The sequence below is a fragment of the Carettochelys insculpta genome, chromosome 4, assembly GCF_033958435.1.
Source record: "Carettochelys insculpta isolate YL-2023 chromosome 4, ASM3395843v1, whole genome shotgun sequence".
NCBI classification, from domain to species: Eukaryota; Metazoa; Chordata; order Testudines; family Carettochelyidae; genus Carettochelys; species Carettochelys insculpta.
In genome coordinates, this window is record NC_134140.1 from 22399533 (window position 1) to 22416768 (window position 17236).

The following is a 17236-nucleotide window of genomic DNA, read 5'->3' on the forward strand; positions in this document are numbered from 1 at the left end:
ATCATTGGGATGAATTTGTATATAACAGTGATGCACTGATAGGTTTACTTAATATAATTCCAAGTTCAAGGATTCTCAATTTGTGGAGATCTAGTTATTTAAGTTAATGACAATCTGACCTTACTATTTGGGACTTTAAATTAAAAGCACATGTTTAATATTCCTTGTAGGAGTATTTTGAAAAGAAATCCGAAGCACACATAAAATAAACACTGTTTATTTATCAGATTGTCTGCATTTCATTTCCTGAGTGAAGTAGCTACAGTCTGCACTTCTCAAACTGCAAATCCCACACACTGATCCAAGAGTACAGGGGTCAGTTTGTTTTCAGACTGGAGGGGGAAGAGAACTTTCACAAAGAGTGAGAATGTTTTCAGCTGCCTTCATCAACAGGGAAAGCTATGCCTCAGACTTTTATCGCTGCACCACTAAGGTGTATTCTTACAGCAAATCTCTTCTATAGCAGTGATGGAACACAAGTAGGGAGTCAGTTTCCACTTGTATTCTGTCCAAACCAAGGACACCAAAAATACAGTTTTGAAAGAAATACAGAATGTCTAGAAAGCGTTGCATTCATGCATCCTTCAAAAGCTAGCGAAATCGTGTTCTAAAATCAAGAAACTAATTCTCCTTGAACGTATACTGGTAAAAATTAAAAGTAACTTTCCTGAATTTATTGAAATTGATGTGCGAGAAGAATTAGGCCTAGATCGAAAAAAAAAAGAAAAAAGGGCTCCACTCACAGCATGAACACAAAGTTAGAGTATAGAAAAGTCACGTGTGATGGGTTCAGTCACAGAGATCCCCATGAGACTGTCATTTGATGGGCTGACATACCACTGAGCCATCCTACCAGCCCCACCCACCTCGTCCTGCTCAGTCAAATCTTATGGTCTCCTACAGCATTGGCACAAATTTGGAGTCACAGCCTAAAGCAGAACACAGACATTGAACGCCACTCATCTCTTAGAAGGCTCATTCAAAGGGACTTGATACAGCCCCAGTAGAACCAAAACACCAGTTAGATCTATCTCATTATGCATGAAGTTTATACAGAATGAGCGCATAAGTTTTTTGCCCCATTAACCAATGAGAGAGAGATGTGCACAACTGTTGCCCACCCTGCCCCCGTAACACTTATTTACAGTGGGTTTATTAAAAAACATAAGTGATTTATTAAATGTAAAAAGTAGGATTTAAGTAGTTGCAAATAACAGCAGACCAATCAAAGTAAGTTACTAAGCAAAATAAAACAAAATATTGCAGCAGAGATAATACTCTAACACAGTGGTTTTCAACCAGTGTGCCACAGCACACTGATGTACCTTAAGAACTGTCCAAGTGTGCCATGAAAATTTCATCAGTTTCCCCTTATAGTGGCTCTTTGCAGAGCACCATGAGATGGAATGCCAAGCCCACAAGACCCAAATAGCATGAGGAGGCAATTTAAATGCTGCTTTCTGGCCTGAATGAGCTGGCAGGGAGCCCACACCTACTCCCTGCTATGGCAAGGGTGCAGGGAAGGACAGGGAAAGACTGCTGGAGCTGGGATGCACTTTTAATGTCACTTCCTGAATCCAATGGGCTGGCAAGGGGAGTAGCCTGCTTTCAGTGGTTGTTCATTTACTCAATATCCCTATCATGGTGTTAAGCAAAGTTTGTCTGTGCTTACTGTCTAAGATGGAATATTCTGTGGTGGATTTGAAACATTAATACATTTGATCCTTGTTTAGCTTGTTGTATGCACTACAACATTGCAAACCTCTCTAATAAGACTGTAACCATAGTAAATGTAAGTAACTGTGATGTTTATGAGCAATCAATTCAGCTGAAAAAAGGGGGTCTGCTGGGGAATTGTTTGTCTTATTGAAATGTGCCATTCTGTTAGCCGGTGGCCAGGTAATGTGCGGTGAGGTACTCCCCTGGGTCCTAAACAACCCAGATTTTTTACTGTTAGAGCAGACAGCTCCTAGCACTCTCACCCACGGCCAGGCTGTAGTAACCAAACGGTTAAAGTTCTTTTGTTGTGCCGGCTGTGTTGCAGTGACAAAAGGGTTAACAGCAGGGTCAGGCTTAGAGCTTAACTAGTTACAAGTTTATTTAAGCTACAGTTATAAGCGTGCGGTTACAAAAGGCTATTGTTTACTTCTTATATGCTAGCAAAGTACAGGTGTTAACAAGTTACGTTACAATCCAATACAAAGATATCTGTTACCATCTAACACAATGATATCTTGGCACAATGACATCTAGTTACAGAGCTCTAATTCTTTAGCTGTGCACAAAAAAAAGTCAGAGACCTAGCATGGGTGTATCTTACCCTCTCTGCGTCTCCCGATACCAGCGTAGCCAAGCCGGATCGATCACTCAATTCCGCGGAAAGAAGAATACGAGGTTGGGCGTCCCCATTTGTGGACCTCGGGAGGCAATCACCTGACCCGACCAGCAGGTAGTTGGTGGAATGCACTCAAAGTTAGAGTTCTGCTGGACCCATCTTTTATACCCCTTTTGGGTTATGTATTCTCTTTCTTATCTATGGTGCCAGATCATACTGGTCTGTCTTTGTGACACCAGTTTGTTACAAGGGCATTTCTACTTAGTTTGCACTTGTAAGACAAGAGATAAGCAATTTAGGAGTACAGGACATTCTTTTGTGCGGGCGGGGCACGTCCCCTTCTGGGTGATTGTGTGTGTGCATCATATTGATCAATGCCAGCTGGGGTGATTTCTGAGGGTCCCCTCCCCCCCCTCATGTTGACAGTCTGGCCTGTTAGCCTTCTGGCTGTACTTTCTGCTTCTCAGGGTCATGATAAGCCAGCATATCTGGGCCTCAATGAGGGCATCAAAGACTGTGCTGTCAGCAGCCATTTCCGTGCCCTGTGTGCTCCTCGGTGCGGGGGGCAACAAGCAAGCTGGCTTGTAAGGGGGAGACTTTGTCTGGCTACCCATGCTACTGAAATGATTGGGAACCACTGTTCTGAGATACTAGTCACTTGCAATTTCTCACCCTCATAGTACTACTAATAATTTTTTTTCCACCCTCGCAAGCTAGACAGACCCCTAGCTTCAGCAGGATTGTTTCCTCCTGTTCAGTCTCACATGTTTTTCTCCAACATCTGGGTGGTATTCAGGATGTGTATGGGTGACTGACAACTGCCTCAATTGTCTTCTGCCTACACATTGATTTTGTGTTCAGTTTCAATCTTTTCAAACTCTCATAGAAACATACTACATCCAGAATGGGTTCTAGCATCAGGTGACCTGGCCACATTAGCTCCAAGTTCTGCCATTGACATGCTGTGCTTCTCTAAAAGATATGAAGTAGGAATTATTTTGGAGAAGAAGTTCTACAGCCTCCATCATGCAGCAGATAGATGAGCACAGTGGTACTTTCTGGCCCAGGAATCCATAATCTGTAAAACACAGATTATTACAATCCTCTTGGTAAATTTCTTTAAATATATGCATGTAATGGGTTACGCAACTTTGAGGGAGCAGAGAAACTGCCATCTGGCACAGCAGTTCAGGAAAACTTTGGTTCAGCTAGTCCCACTCTGCAATACCTACACAGTGGGGAGGAAAAAAGGGGAAAATGGGTAAGAAGGCAGGAGCTTTCTGTCTCACTTACCAAAGGGATGGATCAGCAGCCAGCCAGACACTTACGGTAAGTAAGGGCTCTCCTGCCAAGAGGAGGCAGCAAATAAGCCCCATAGTAGGGGCAACTAGACCTGTAGGGCCACACCCTAAAATGAAGAGACTTGGTGGAAGCAGCCCAGGGGGCTGAGTCTGGATTCCATCCTCAGGAGAGAGACACCCATCTCCCACGTTCAAGGGTTGGTCTCCATGGGGCCCTGGATTAGGATCCAGTGAAGATGAAGGGTCTGGATCCTCCATTACTTGCTTTGACCTTACAGAATGAAAGACCAGTGATCTCGCCACTAGACCCTAACACAAGTGGTGGAGAATGCAGGCAGACACCCCAGTGCCTGTTGAAGGGAAATAAAAACAAATAAAAACCAAAAAAACCCACTGTCAATGGAAATGGAACAATTGCTAAAATGGTTGGCTGAGGAAAATACCTACCAGCAACAGCAGTCACAGATGGCCCTACAGCAGTAGCAGTTAATCCACAGATTAGGGACCCAGCAGCAACAATCCAGCACTTGGTCACAATACTATGAATAAGAACTTGAGCAGAGTCAACCAATCCTGCCCCCAACAGGTTAAAAAAAAATCACAGAAAGTTTCTTTCTGCCATCAAAAAACTTTAGCAGGACAATGAAAACACTATAATACTTAATCCTGCACTACCACTTTCTGCTTCATTCCTGAGCTCCTGCGTAGAACCTCATCCCCTCATTCTCTCATTGACTGATTTCCTATTGCAGATACACATAGCCTTGTAGCAAAAGGATGTTCAGTGTATAAGTTGCTGGATTTTGCTCAAGAGATCTCTCTGACAGTCACAAACATAGCACAGCAGATGAGAGGTCAGAGAGAAAAGTTGTTCTGGTATTTAGAAAGAAGTGGAATTGGTTGAGGTCCCTGAGGAATAGAACACAAAGGGAGTAGAGAAAATGACAAAAGAAAAGAAAGATTACGGAGTGCAGAAAACTTTAGAAGGAAGGTGAAAAGAAGCAATAGAGCAAGGCAAAGAAATGTTTGGAGAGGAAAGGGAGAATCAACCTAGCCCAAAAAATACAGAAGCCAAAGACAGATGGTCGAGAATAAGAGAGTGATAGACTATATCAAAGGCAATGAACACACTGATGAAATTATATAGAGAGAAGAGGCCAGGAAAATGTCATTAGTGAAATTTGTGCACACACACTGCCCCAGTACGGTAAAGGTGTTGGAAACCAGATTGCAGAAGACTCCAGAGGGCATTAGGAGATGCACTCAAAGACCTCCATGATGGAGATGAGTTGGAAGTTGGTGAGGAAGGCTCAAGGAAGACTGTTGAGGAATAAGGTATACAGCAGCATGCTGGAGACAGGAAGAAAGGAGCTAGATGAGAGAGTGAGGTTGAGAAGGAAAGTACGGCAGTGGAAACAAGAGGAATCAAGAGAGTGTAAGTTCCAGGAACGATGAAGGGGATGAAGAAGGAAAATAATCAGTGAGAAGATGTTGGCAAATGGGATGAGAAGAAGGAAAAATCCCTACTGAATGGAAGAAAAAGCTGACATCTTGTATCAATTATCTCCTTGATAGAGTTGGCAAGGGCCCTGGCCAAGAGGTGGTATGAAGAAAGGCATACCAGCTATGTTAACTTTACATTAAACCAAGAAGAAAAAGACTTCTGGGAAATCTCTTGTAAATTGAGGGGTTTTCTTTTAATTTTACGAGGTCTATTGTTGACCAGCCCTGTCTCTTATGTGACCATTAAGGGTATTGTTTTTCAGCTTGCTATAACAAAACAGTTTGTCATGTACCTTTAAGTATGTAAACAACTGGACCCAAAACACTACAGAACATCTGTCTTCCATCATTTTTCTTCCTTCTCTTGATTTTGTTTCCATGGTGTGGGACTGTTTTTCCTACTGACAAAGACACCACATTCCTGCACGTAGTGATTTAACAACATTCTCTCATGGCATGGATTTAAACACCTGGCTGGGTAGCTGTACCAGGCTTAAACAGAGACTGGAGTTAAGCTAACATTCCTGGAACTTTTGATGAACTCAAGATCTTCAATCATTTATAACTGCCTGGCATTGTCATTAAAGAACAAATGGTCATTAGTGGACCAGAAGAGGCAATTGGACTTGTTAGTCCCAACATTTGTGAGAAATGCTGCCTAACTGGATGTCTGAAGGGATGAAGAAGAAAGGATCAAAAAATGAAAATACAAGGAAGTTCATCTGTGTCGATTCAAGAAATAATTAGTACAATGACAATTATCAGAGGTAGCTGTGTTTGCCTGTAGCTTCAAGAACAACAAGAAGTCTTGTGGCACTTTATAGACTAACAGATATTTTGGAGCACAAGCTTTCATGGGCAAAGACCCGCTTCAACAGATGCAAGAGTGGGGGTGGTGGTTTCAGAGCAGTATTGAAAGAGTGGGGTCCCAGTAAGAGGGAGGGCCAGAGCTGACAAGGTCTATTCAGCAAGGTGGAAATGGCCCAGTATCTCTCTCTCTCTATAATATATGCCATCATGTTCCAGCAATGCCCCACTGCAATTTACATTGGCCAAACTGGACAGTCTCCCTGTGAAAGAATAAATGGACGTGAATCAGACATCAGGAACAGTAACGTACAAAAGCCTGTGGGGGAACACTTCAATCTCCCTGGACATTCAGTGGCAGATTTAAGCGTGACAGTTCTGAAACAAAAAAATTTTAAAAATCAAATGGAGAGAGAAATCTCTGAGCTGCAATTTATTTGCAAATTTGACTCCATTAACCATGGATTAAACAGAGACTGGGAGTGGCTCGCAGTTTACAAAGGCAGTTTCTCTGCTCTGGGTGCTAATATCTCCCCATTAGACTCTGACAAAGGCTCACATCCCCCCATCTGACCTGACTTTTTTCCTCTTTTGATAAGTACTATTGATACTGGGCCATTTCCACCTTGCTGAATAGACCTTGTCAGCTCTGGCCCTCCCTCTTACCGGGACCCCACTCTTTAAATACCCCTCTGAAACCACCCCCCCACTCATGCACCTGATGAAGCAGGTCTTTGCCCACGAAAGCTTATGCTCCAAAATATCTGTTAGTCTATAAAGTGTCACAAGACTTTTTGTTGTTTACAATGGTAATGTAAATAGTTTGAATGAGGGAGCATTTATTATCCTTAAAATGCACAACGATCAATTTCACCATATACGTACAAACTAATACAATATTTCATTTGGTAATAATTTATAATTACTATAGGCAAAGTAACAAAAATGCAGCTTGAGAACTTACTAGAGTTTGAATAAAGGATATTTATTCTGTATACTGTTACATGCGATGTTGACAATTTGTGCTTTGTTGACAATTTGTGCTTTACCAGCTATAAAACTATTTTGAATCTCAATGGCCACTGTCATTGAATAGTTATTGTCCAATCCCTCCCTTTTCTATGACACCCCCCACCATATACTTTTCTGCAACTGTTGACATGTATGTTATTAGCATTTGGAAAACTGCTTTAAGATAAAAAAAGCTATTATTTCATAATATAAACAATATTTTAATAAAAGACCCATAATGCTCTTTTTTTTTAAATGTACTCAGTGGAAACAGTCTATTCCATCTCAATAATGGAAAATTGATTGTGGTGACCTAAAACACCTAGTAGTGGACATGATTTAACTCTGACATTTAACATGTTTCCTTTGCATTTCTGTGTTCTGGAGTTCCAATAATTCTTACTCATTTATACCTGTGAGCAGCAGGAAAAAAAAAAACTGATCCTGGTGGGTTACCCTAGTAGATGACACAAAGATACTGATCCTGCATTCTTTTCACACACCAAAATTGATGGAAATTGAGGGCCAAGTTTTCTGCAGATGTAAATAGCTGCAGTGCAGAGCCTCTGGCTTCAACAGAAACCAGCAAAAAATTTGGCTTTGAATGTGCAAGAAGTGCAAGATTGGACCAAAATGTTTTTCTGCTTGTTTTAAGCAAGCCAGGATGCAGAGATTAATACTGTTCCTCTCGTGAAATGTTCCAAGAGGTTTGTAATGCCCACACACATCCAGGACTCTAATTTATTTTCCTCTGAAGCACAACGTCTCCTTGAAATATGTGGGGTATTCATTCAGTATTGACTCACAGGGAAAAATGCCATCTTCTGAATCATCAACTCCACTTAATAATCTCCCATCCAAATCCTAGCCAGGCCTGATCCTACAACTTTTCATGAGATCGTAACCTAATGTACATGGCTGCCAACTAGAGAACAAGTCTGTATAATCACCATGTTTCAAATGCAGAGTCAGGTTAAAATTCATCAGAAAATAGACCACAATCATAGTCCAAATATAATTTTCTGTGCATGTTTATTTACACAATACTATACCAGTTAAAAATACAAAATATAGCAACAGGTTATTAAATGTATTCTCTCTTTTACCTTGTGTCTGACGAAGCTCACAGCTGCCTTTTGTGTGTCGAAGTATTACTCTTACAAGTACCTAACTGATCCAGGTTCTCCACTGCAGTATATTGGAAAACTTCACAGAATTCAATGACCCTATGGCATATTACAGAAGCTGATGATCTGTCTTATTTAAATACCAGAGGCTAATGAAGAGAGGGAGAGAGAGAGAGTGTATAAATAAATGTTGCATTACACAAAAACCTATAGTAATTTTCTCTAAAAATTATACTCACATAAGACAAAGTTCCTGCTGTTTACAGTGGTCACAGCCAAAACAAAGCTTCTATAAATAGCTTTGCTGATATGGATCTTGATACACTGCTGAGTAGAATTCAGGAAGTCAGTGAGTCTAGCACTGAAAATTCTTATATACTATGCCAGTGGTTCTCAGCCAGGGGAATTCATATCCCTGTGAGTACATAGATATCTTCTGAGGGTGTGGAGTGGGGGTACATCAACTCATCTAGGTATTTGCCTATTATTACAACAAACTACATAAAAACTGCTAACAAAGTCAGTACAAACTAAAATTTCATGCAGATAAAGGCTTGTTTATATACTGCTCACTAAAATGTAAGTACAATATTCATATTCAGATTGATTTATAAATATATAGTGAAAATGACACAGTAAACAATTTTTCAGTAATACTTTGCTATGATGTTTTTGTATTTTTATATTTGATTTTGTAAGCAAGTAATTTTTAAGTGAGGTGAACCTTGAGGGCATGCAAGACAAATCAGATTCCTAAAAGTAGTACAGTAGACTGGAAAAGTTGAGATCCGCTGTACTATTCTATATATATTTGCTACTTAGCTGTTCACAATCAGTACGTGCTTGATGTTTTCTCATTCTCTCTCTGACTTCATTCTGATACCATTTGCCCAGACCCACTGCTTGTTTATATGTTGTGGCTTCCCATTTGTTCTTGGCTTTAATTACCCAAGGAGCCTTTCTGGTGGTTGAAAGTTCAATAATAGTAGTTCAGCTATGAGCTTTTAAAATAAGTACCCTAAATTAAATATGAAAAAATTATTTTAAAAAAACCATGCCAGACATTGTTTAACCTCAGCGGGGTTCATAAATTCACCACTGGATGCTTTCACAAGGAGGAGAGGACCAAATGAACGCTGATTGTAGAGCATTTCAGTTGAGAGACAAGATTAGTGAGGTTATAGCTTGCTGTTGACAAAGACAAGCTTGCTGTTGACAGTTCAAATAGGACTTATTCAGAGGGCACATCTCACCTACGCTTACCAGGAGATTGACCCAGTCAGGCTCGCTCTTCCAGTGTTCGATTTCACATGCCTAATGAGATACATGAAATTGAACTATCAGGGCTGAACAGTCAACCCCTCTACTCCTCATTCTCCCAAGGATTAAGGGAGGTCAGCTGGAGAGTTTCCCCGTCAACTTCCCTCCGTGAATCTGGCCAGATAAGTTGACCATAGCTACGTCAATTCCAGCTACCCAATTGCGGGATCAGCTTTAAGGTCTAGAGTAGATCTGTCCACATTTATTGGGAGTCTTTCCATGGATTTCAGTGGGAGTCGGATTGGGCACTTAACCCTTTTCTAATATACCTGTTTTACAGAGAGATCATTTTGGGAGACTACATGATGCAGGCTTGTGATAATAGAGCCTGCCGCTCAGAATTCAACCCAAGCTGACAGGAATCAAAGCTTATTTTCATGTGATGGCTGTTTGGTGAGCTCAGTCCAGATTCCATTCGGTGGACATCCACTTCACAGAAACCACCACCGAAATTAGTACTAGTAATAAGTCCAAGACCCAGGTTCCATATTATAATTCTAAACATCATGGGTGCATCTACACTGGCAAATACATTCAAAATTAGGATCAGAAGACCGAGTTCTTTCAAAAGAAGCCACGGAACGTTTACGGTGACACGGCGCTCTTTCGAAATTAACCTAAAAAAAACTCCCCCGTTCTTTCACTGTTGGTCCTCTGCTCCCAGGATGGGAAAAGTGCCCTCTTTTGAAAGATAATTTCTAAAGAGTGCAAGTGTAGATGCTCCGTGGCCTGCTCTTTCAAAAGACCTGGTCCTCCCTGGCCGCAATCAGCTGGCAGGCGGCGGCACTGTTCACAGCACAAGCTGAGCTCTATGGCTCCAGCATCTGGCTGCCTTTCAGCACACAGACTCCCAGAAGCCCTCAGGCAGGAAGCTGAGAGTGGGCAGGCAGCAGGGAGCCCACACAGCCTCACACACCGCTCCCAGCCGTGACGCCCCAGGGGAAGCTGCAGCACCTCCAGCACCATGGCCAGCAGCCAGGTCTCCCGCCCACCCCAGGGGCCATCTAGGGACCAGGGGGAGTCTTCCCAGGAGGGCATACAGCCCCTCAAATGTTGGGTCCCCTCCTGGACAGAGGCCGAGCTGCAGGACCTCCTCACCCTGTGGGAAGACAAGGAGGTCCTGCAGCAGATGGTGGGGGTGGGTCCAGTGCCAGAACCCCGTGGCATTCAAGTGCCTGGCCAAGGGGCTCACCAGCCAGGGTCACCCCACCCAGACCAGCTGAAGTCCAAGGTCAAGGAGCTCTGGCAGGTATACTGCCGGGCTTGGGACATGGCCGGGTGGTCAGGGGCAGCGCCCACCAGCTGCCCCTACTTCCAAGAATTTGACTGCCTCCTTGGGCCCAAGGAGGCGGGACCCCTAGCCATGTACCTGGACACCACTGACCCCCCCCACCCGACAGAGCTGGAGGAGACAGGGACAGGGACTGAGGGGAACGACTGGCACAGACCACCAGCCACCTGCAGGTGCCCCCGACAGATCAAGGACACCAGCGATGATGAGGGCTCGAGCGAGGGGGCCCTCATCATCAACATCCCCTCGGGCCCATCCAGCCTGGCCCCATCCAACCGCGCTTCTCCCAAGTTCCTGGAGGGACCCACAGGTATATACCATGCACACCAGTGGCTGTGGGGCCAGGGGAGGGGGCATGCAGTCCCGCCCGGGGTGGCCACAGCCCACCCACAGGGACAATCAGCCCCGTGGCATGGGCAGGCCAGATGGCCCCACCACCCCAGCCTCACAGGGCTGACATGTGGCACCCAGCACCATGCAGGCTGGACAGTACTACAGGCCACCAGGCTTCAGAGGGATGAGGGGAGGCAGAGGAGAGCCAGTGCTCCAGCAACCCAGACTGTGAACCCCGTATGCGGTCCCTGCAGGACTGCCGGGATGGGGTGGGAGTGACGGGGGGAGGGGTTCAGGGGGTCCCTTACCAGGACTAATGGCCCGTTCCTCTCCCCTTTTATCTCCACAGCTCCAGCAGCCAGACCAGCCCTGTGACAGGCCCAGGGAGCCCGCCACCGGTCCCTCCGTTCGTGTCACCTGGCTGGGGAGGAGGAGGCGGGGGACGCGGCCCACATGGCTGCCCTCAGGGAGCTGATGGGCATTGTGTGGGAGTGGCTTGCTATGGAGCGGCAGGCACAGGACCGGGCGGCATCCAACTTGGATGCCCTCACCCAGGCCGTGGTTGGCCACCTGGCCCTGCCACCGCTCCATCACAGGTCACTTCCGCACCCACACACCCGCATCGCTCCCCTACCATCCCCCATGCTCATGCATCCCCTCCCCTCCCCTCCCCTCCCCTCCCTTTCCTCCCAGTGGTCTCCCCCCACTGCCCCAGTCCCATATCCCCCTGCCTCCCCCACAATGCCCCACCTTTTGTCCCCCCCAAGGAGGCTGACCTGGAGGCCCTGCTCCCTCCCCACCTCCCCTGGCCAGCCTCATCTGCCTGGCCCACACCCTGCTGGCCAGGGCTGGCCAGATGACAGCCAAGGCTGCCCTCCATGCTGAGCCTGGCATAGGCACGGGGACTGTACCCCTACCTCCCTGTGCCACTGGCCCTGGCCTGGACTCAGCAGGGCCTCCGGACACAGGGAGGAAGGGGTGGGTGCGGGTGACAGGGCTCCCGGCCATCAAGCCCCATGGAGGGGTGACACTCCCTACCCTGGCTCCCCATTCACCCTCCCCCCTCCCATGTAAATAGTTCTCCCTGTTTGCCCTCCCCCGACACGTGTATATAGTTCCCCCTCGATAATGAGGGGCACATTTTTTCCATATAAACAGTTTGTTTGTATGGTTTACCTTGTGTCCCCCCATGCATGTGTGCTGGTGGGTGTGCGTATGTGCATGGGGGGGGAGTGTGTAGGGTGGGAGCAGTTACCGTGGCCCCCACTCAAAGGTCTGGTGCAGGGCCTCCCTACATGCACCCCATCCTGCTGGGCCTGGTGGCATGGAGCAGCAAGGGGCTGTTAGTACCCACATCCCACCTCGGAGGTCCACCCCTGCACGTTGGGCTCGTGTTTCACCTCCATCAGGTTATGGAGGATGCAGCAGGCCCCGACCACCACTGGGATGCTGGGGAGGCCTACCTCCAGCCTCGTGTAGAGGCAACTAAAATGCCCCTTGAGGTGGCTGAATGCCCGCTCAACAGTGTTCCAGGTGCGGTTCAGCCTCTCATTAAAAGAGTCCTGGCTCGGCTGGGTGTGCCCGGTATATGGCCGCATGAGCCAGGCCTGCAGGGGGTAGGCCACATCCGCCATGATACAGGGTAGCATCATTGTATCCCTGATGGGGCGCTCACACAAGGAATGAAGGTCCCCTCGGCCATACAATATCCTAGCCCTGAGTTCCTGAAGACCCTAGCATTGTGGGTGTGGCCAGCCCAGCCCACGTATATGTCCTTGAACCAGCCATTGGCATCAACCAGGGCCTGCAGGCCACTGAGTGGTAGCCCTTGCGATTCACGTAATCCCCGCGGCTGTGCTCCGGGGCCTGGATGGCAATATGGGTGCCATCCAGGGCCCCAAAGCAGTTGGGGAAGCCCAGCTCCTGGAATCCCTGGATGGCATCATCCAGGTCCCTGATATGAACCAGCTCCTGCAGGAGCACCTTGTTGATTGCCCAGATGACCTGCAGGGCATAAGGGGGTGCACTTGTGAGCGTGGGGTGGGGTATGGCTTGCCTACCCATGCCCATCCCCATCCCTGCCCCTGGGGCACTCGCCCGTGCCCGTCCCCATCCCCACCCCTGTCCCCAAGGAACCCACCCTTCTCCCGACGGTGCCTATCGCCAGGCTGCCCCCTGTGTGCAGTCTAGGTGTGAGCTGGGCATGGCTCACCTCAATGAGGACAGCCCCAACAGTGGCTTTGCTCACCCCAAACTGGTGGCCGATGGATCAGTAACTGTCCAGGGTGGCCAGCCTCCATGGGGCGATGGCCACCCTTTTGTGCAGGGGGAGCACCGGCCTCAGGTGTACGTCCCAGTGATGGAGGACTGGGTGAGCCAGTGGCACAGCTCCAGGAATGCCCCCTTGGTCATCCTGAAGTTCTGTAGCCACCAGTCATTGCCCCAGTTCTCCAGCACCGACCAGCTCCTCCGGTCTCTGCTTGTGAGGAAGCTCCACAGGCAGCAGATGACCCTGGGGACCGGCTGGAGACGTTGCGCCCCGAGGATGGCATCCAGGAGGGTGGCTATTGTGGTCGCCACCTGGAGCCACTGCAGCACAGCAGCCAGGACCATGGCCATGGTGCTGGTCACAGCTGTGATGGAGGGGGGATGCTGCTCGGGGTCTATGGGGGCCCGGGATGCCACCTCCTCTCTCTCTCTCGCGCTGCTTGGGGACAGGGTTGCTGGCCCTTGGAGTGTGCAGGCTGAGGTACTGGGAGGCAGGCCCCCAGAAGGGCTCATCCGCCATGCAACCCTGGCCATGGCACTTCCTGCCCCTGTTCTTTTGAAAGAGCACCCTGGCATGTGTGGACACTCTCTTTCAAAATTGTGCTGGGGGCCTTTCGAAAGAACGGACCGAACCTTCAGTCCCCGCTGGTGTGTGTAGATGCTCCATTTTGAAAGACCATCTTTCGATGTTCTCTTTCGAAAGACATTCTTTCAAAACAGAACTGTAGCGTAGATGCAGCACAAATGTTTGGAGCTGTTTAGATCTGAAGTTTTGGTTCTATCAAATAAGAGTTAAGAGCTATTTGCATCCACATTTCAAATAATTTCAAATTCAGGCATATTTAGAACCAGGATTTTGGTTTAGACTCATCTGTATGCAGCACTGTTTGGCAATCTCAGCCAAAGATCATATGGACAGGAGGATTACCTTAGAGCTGGTCTGTCCAGGACTCATATTTGTATGCTGCCTACAACGTAATCAGCGCTATAGATAAATAGCAGTAATAGTGATAGTGATTTCCATTGGGGGGTGTTGTAAGAAAGCCAAGGAATTGATTTACATAAACTTGTCAGCTGCTCCACAGCTTTCTGGCATAGACCATTTGGGTTGCTTTGTGCTTTGCGCAGAAGGACAATATTTCATCAAATCACAGAATCACAGAACTGGAAGAAATTTTGGGAGATCATCAAGTCTATTCGCCTGCAAGACCAAGCACCATCTAGACCATACCTGACAGGTGTTTTTCTAACCTGCTTTTAAAAATTTCCAATGATGGAGATATCACAGAATGCCTAGGCAATTTATTCCAGTGTTTAATGACCCTTACAATTACAGAGTTTTTTCCTAATGTCCAATCTAAATCTCCCTTGCTGCAATTTAAGCCTACTGCTTCGAGTCCCATCATCAGAGGTTCAAGAAAATAATTTTTGTCCCTCTGCCTTGTAGCAACTGTCTAGGTACTTGAAAGCTGCTATCATGTCTCCTATCAGTCTTCTCTTTTCTAAGCTAAACAAGCCCAGTTCTTTCAATCTTCCCTCACAGATCATGCTTTCTAGACCTTTAGTCCTTTTTATTTCTCTTCTCTGGACCCTCTCCAATTTGTCCAGATCTTTCCTGAAATGAGGCACCCAAAATTGGACACAATACTCCAGTTGAGGCCAATCAGCACAGAGTAGAGTGAAAGAATTACTTCTCGTGTCTTACTCACAATACTCCTGTTAATACATCCCCGAATTATGCTTGCTTTTTTTTTGCCTTTTATTTTTTCATGACAGTGTCATACTGTTGACTCACATTTATTTAGTGGTCCACATATGACCCCTTTGGTCCTTCTCTGTAGACCTCCCTCCCAGACAGTCATTTCCCATTTCCTTTTGGTAAAAGCAAACAACAGTATCCTGTGATTTCCACAGCCCAGAAACTACAGAATTTTTCGACTAAACATAGCACAGTTGAAAAGCCAATTCTGTGAAACCTAGAAACCTATTGGTTTGTGCCTGTTTCCTGTGCCTGCCTCCATTTATGAGGTATTTCTGAGAAACTGTTGAGTCTTCCAGTTATGACTGGATGGAAAAATTCAAATTTTCAGGGAAAAATAAAATATATAAAAGGAATTAAATTTCTCAGTTCTGCCCCATTCCTACAGCAGCCAGTTTTAGCTGGACAGAAAAGTATGAAATTCAAAAATAAATTCCAAAAATGGCTGTAAATTATGTGTCCCCATTGTTTCATCAACTCCACCCTTATTTGAGGGCAGGGATAGCTCAGTGGTTTAAGCACTGGCCTGCTAAACCCAGGGTTATGAGCTCAATTCTTGAGGGGACCATTTAGGGATTGGGACAAATAAATGTCAGGGATGGTGCTTGGCCCTGCTGAGAGGAACTGGAGTAGATGACCTTCCAGTTCTAGAAGATGTGTAGCTCCATTTAAAATTTGTCAGCTAGCTGAATTTGGTCCTGATCCTGCAAATACTTATGCATGTGCTCATCCTAGTTCATAAGAGGTTATTCACAATAACAAAGTTAAGTATGTGTGTAAGTATTTGTAAGATCAGGGTCACAATTCATTCTCATACAACTGCATATGCAAATTGTTCACAACCTATGACCTGGATTGTGTAGTTTGAGGGCTACAGGAAGACCCTTACACCTGCAAGGAGTCCCATTAAAAACAATGGAGTTATACCAGGGCACACAGACCACATGTGTGAAAAGAGGATTAAGGCTTCTTAGAGGCACCTTTTATGTCTAAAGAAATAAGTGTAAGTATGTTCAAACATAGCAAGTTTTTAAAAGGTTCAGTAAATCCCATCATCAATTTATGTTTATTATAGTGACCAGTCAGTCTATAAATTAACAACATTTTCACCTTTGTAAAATACTTAGCAATTCTCAGCCGTTGCAGAGTTTTAATGCTTAACTTTGCTATTACCTCACTCAGGATTAAGTTTGTTCTGGTGTACTCGTGTCTGCCTCAGCAGGAGTGGATGTCTTTTAAAAGTGTAAAAATAAATACCGTACATATTTAGTTTTGAAAATATTTACCTTGGCAATAAAAGTAATGAAATAAGAGGTTAAAATTTTCTAGGGTGAGTTTCAAATTTTAATACCTTAATTTATATACCAAATTTGGTGGTGGAGTGCCAAACTCATTGTAAATGATACAATAGCATTAGTTCTGCCCATTAGAAAAATAAAAATACTGAAGTTATTTTGGATTAAATTTAGTGGTTTTAAGATAAACTGCCTTATGTCTCTATACAAACCCTCTTGTTTTTCTTTTTTCTTTTATTATTTGGCATCTCATTGTATATCCTTTTGGAATGGGATTTCCTCAAATTTGAAATGAATTATTCCTCTATTAGATACACATAGACACAACCCCATTTCAAATTAGTTTGCTTCTAGCAGTCCTCTAATGCAGTTGCACATAGCACCGATCCATCTGCTTACCTGGACACCCTCTACTGCTTCTGAGTCAAATACAAAATGGTGCAGCCTGGTCACCATTTTGTGATTCCACAAACTACACCACAAACTAACATGCTCAGTGGCCTGAAGGACATATTAGACAGCAATTCATTCCCCAGCTACTAGGAGCAGGCCTTTCCTGCACCACTTCACATGCCAAAAGTAACCTCCATAAAAGTTTTATTTAGCTAAAAAGAATATATATAAAATCCTGATTTCATGACCACCTTAGGAATTAAACAGCAGAAGACAGTTTATTTGCTCATAGTTCCAAGCCTCTTTCCAGACAGCTCTGAGCCCAAAGTGCTCTCACTCTCGGATTCATTTCAGCATCAAACCACAAGTGCGTCTGTGTGTCTGGGACTTCCTTGCTACTTTCTTTAACTGTTCCTGAGGTGTGTCTTCTCCATCTCTCTCTCTCTCCCTAATATACACACAGCTCTATCAAACAATACTAAGCACCATGCCT